Source organism: Ovis canadensis, chromosome 10 (genome assembly GCF_042477335.2).
Source record: "Ovis canadensis isolate MfBH-ARS-UI-01 breed Bighorn chromosome 10, ARS-UI_OviCan_v2, whole genome shotgun sequence".
In the NCBI taxonomy this organism is placed as follows: Eukaryota; Metazoa; Chordata; class Mammalia; order Artiodactyla; family Bovidae; genus Ovis; species Ovis canadensis.
In genome coordinates, this window is record NC_091254.1 from 82,292,827 (window position 1) to 82,296,528 (window position 3,702).

At 46.4% G+C, this 3,702-nt stretch overlaps 1 pseudogene; it reads left to right on the forward strand.

The window, feature by feature from the left end:
* The first annotated feature begins 1,936 nt into the window (after positions 1-1,936).
* LOC138446797 (MAPK/MAK/MRK overlapping kinase pseudogene) lies at positions 1,937-3,200 on the forward strand (annotated as a pseudogene).
* Positions 3,201-3,702: the final 502 nt, after the last annotated feature.

Below are 3,702 nucleotides of genomic sequence, written 5' to 3' on the forward strand. Positions count from 1 at the left end.
TGATCACATCATCATGATAATCTGGGTTGTGAAGATCTTTTTTGTACAGTTCTTCCATGTATTCTTGCCACCTCTTCTTAATATCTTCTGCTTCTGTTAGGTCCATACCATTTCTGTCCTTTATCGAGCCCATCTTTGCATGAAATGTTCCCTTGGTATCTCTAATTTTCTTGAAGAGATCTCTAGTCTTTCCCATTCTGTCCTTTTCCTCTAGTTCTTTGCATTGATCGCTGAAGAAGGCTTTCTTATCTCTTCTTGCTATTCTCTGGAACTCTGCATTCAGATGCTTATATCTTTCCTTTTCTCCTTTGCTTTTTGCCTCTCTTCTTTTCACAGCTATTTGTAAGGCCTCCCCAGACAGCCATTTTGCTTTTTTGCATTTCTTTTACATGGGGATGGTCTTGATCCCTGTCTCCTGTACAATGTCATGAACCTCATTCCATAGTTCATCAGGCACTCTATCTATCAGATCTAAGCCCTTAAATCTATTTCTCACTTCCACTGTATAATCATAAGGGATTAGATTTAGGTCATACCTGAATGGTCTAGTGGTTTTCCCTACTTTCTTCAATTTGAGTCTGAATTTGGTAATAAGGAGTTTATGATCTGAGCCACAGTCAGCTCCTGGTCTTGTTTTTGTTGACTGTATAGAGCTTCTCCATCTTTGGCTGCAAGAATATAATCAATCTGATTTCAGTGTTGACCATCTGGTGATGTCCATGTGTAGAGTCTTCTCTTGTGTTGTTGGAAGAGGGTGTTTGCTATGACCAGTGCATTTTCTTAGCAAAACTCTATTAGTCTTTGCCATGCTTCATTCTGCATTCCAAGGCCAAATTTGCCTGTTACTCCAGGTGTTTCTTGACTTCCTACTTTTGCCTTCCAGTCCCCTATAATGAAAAGGACATCTTTTTTAGGTGTTAGTTCTAAAAGGTCTTGTAGGGCTTCATAAAACCATTCAACTTCAGCTTCTTCAGCGTTACTGGTTGGGGCATAGATTTGGATAACTGTGATATTGAATGGTTTGCCTTGGAGATGAACGGAGATCATTCTGTCATTTTTGAGATTGCATCCAAGTGTTGCATTTCGGACTCTTTTGTTGACCATGATGACTACTCCATTTCTTCTGAGGGATTCCTGCCCACATTAGTAGATATAACGGTCATCTGAGTTAAATTCACCCATTCCAGTCCTTTTTAGTTCACTGATTCCTAGAACGTTGACGTTCACCCTTGCCATCTCTTGTTTGACCACTTCCAATTTGCCTTGATTCATGGACCTGACATTCCAGGTTCCTATGCAATATTGCTCTTTACAACATCAGATCTTGCTTCTATCACCATTCCCATCCACAACTGGGTATTGTTTTTGCTTTGGCTCCATCCCTTCATTCTTTCTGGAGTTATTTCTCCACTGATCTCCAGTAGCATATTGGGCACCTACTGACCTGGGGAGTTCCTCTTTTGGTATCCTATCATTTTGCCTTTTCATTCATACTGTTCATGGGGTTCTCAAGGCAAGAATACTGAAGTTGCCCTTCCTGATCTTCAATGTGGGATAGCTCCTCTAGGCCCCTATGAAGATTTGGTTGGTACTTAGCATTTAAAACATTCAGTCAACAAAAATGGAAGTAATTCATGAGCTCTAGATTCTGTGAGGAAGATAAATTTGACCTAAGTCCTTCATGACATTGGATTTAAGTAATATGTTGGATCTGACACCAAAAATGTAGGCAATAAAAGTATAAAGAGATAAATCAAGCCAAGGTGATAGGGATACACATGGCGGCCGGATCCTAATGCTCTCCATCTAGGGACCACCGCGAAGGTCCTTGTTTGGGATCCTGCCTCTAAGGAGTGGAAGCCAGGGCCTCCACTTTCTATCCCTTTCTTCTCCAACCAGTACCGGCAAGGAGTTGTCGCCGGCTTCTGCATCCAGGATGCAGAACTATAAAGCAATTGACAAAATACAAGAGGGAATGTTTTCTGAAGTTACTAAGATGCAGAACCTGAGAGATGGAAACTACCATGCATGTAAACAAGTAAAACAGCATTTTGAAAGCACTGAGCAAGTGAACAATCTGCGAGGGATACAAGCACCGAGACGCCTGAATCCACACCCAAACATTCTCGGACTGCACAAAGCGGTTTTTGACAGAAAATCTTTTTCTCTTGCACTAACATGTGAACTTATGGACATGAATATTTGTGAGGGAGAAGACACTGATTATCAGGAAAAAAAAAAAGCACTATATGTACCAGCTGTGTAAGTCTCTGGATCACATGCCCAGAAATGGAATATTTCCCAGAGATGTAAAACCAGAAGATATATTAATAAAGCAGGATGTCCTGAAATTAGGGGACCTCAGGTCATGCCGGAGCATCTACTCTAAGCAGCCTTACATGGAGCACCTCTCCACCTGCCGGTACCGGGCCCCTGAGTGTCTGCTCACCCATGGCTTCTACAGCTACACGATGGACCTGTGGACCGCGGGCTGCGAGCTCTGCAAGATGGCCAGCCTGCAGCCTCTCTTCCCCAGAGCCAACGAGCTGGTCCAGATCTCAAGGATCCACGACGTCATGGGCACGCCTGCGGAGAAGACCCTCGCCAAGTTCAAACAGTCCAGAGCTATGAGTTTTGATTTTCCTTTTAAAAAGGGATTAGGGATACCTCTACTGACAACCAACCTGTCCCCGCAATGGCTCTCGCTCCTGCACGGAAGTGGTGGCCTCTGAGCCTGACGAGAGAATCACTGCCCACCAGGTCTGCAGCACCCCACCTTCCAGGAGCAGAGGGCTGCTGAGAAGCAAGCTCTGGCCAGGGACAGGCGAAAGCCCCCCCCCCCCCCCCCCCCCCCCGCTGTCTTCTCCAAGCGTCCCCATGGCACCAGAACTACTCAGCAACACCTGGCAGATGGCACAGGAAGGCCGGAAGCAGAAACAGCACCCCCGAGGCCTGAGGAGGACCAGCCCCGGAGACAGGGACCTGGCTACCTGATGGAGCTGCCCAGGCGCCAGCTGTCGGGAGCAGCCAAGCTATCCTCGTACTCCAGCCAGGCACTGCAGTCAGTGTTCGCCCGAAGGTGCCACTGCTGAGACCCCTGAAGTGCGTCGGTGGAGCCCAGAAGGCAGACACGCAGAAGGACGTCAAGCCTGAAACAGTACCGCCTGCCCACGACAGAGCGGAGACGTCGGGGCTACTGAGTGCTGCGGCTCCCTGCTTGGGATGCGCCTGCGCCAGGGAGCAGGGCCGGGGGCTCCAGGGGGCCTGGCTTCCTGTCCCAGGAGAGACCCCTGTCCCCGGACCTGCACCACCACCTTGGCCTGGAGCTGCTGGCTGGAGGCAGCCATGTCCAGAAGGCAGCTTTACTGTGTGTTCCAGGCTAATACATCTGTAAAACCACCTCATTCTAGGGTTTTATTTCATTTTCATAATGTAAGGATTTGGGGCAGGGAATATTTTGTAATTTTTGTATGAATCAGAACAGAGAGATTATACTGTATTATGTATTATTTAGGCTGGTTTCACCAAGGGCTCCACTGGCTTGCAGTCCATCAGCAATAGTGTTTAGCACAGTTCTGCTTCCAGATTATACCCCTGGAGGCCCCTGATTTTATTGAAGAATAAGATGCCAAAAAAATAAAAAAGAGATAAATCAGACTCCATCAAAATTAAAAAGTTCTATGCATCAAAGAACACAATGGA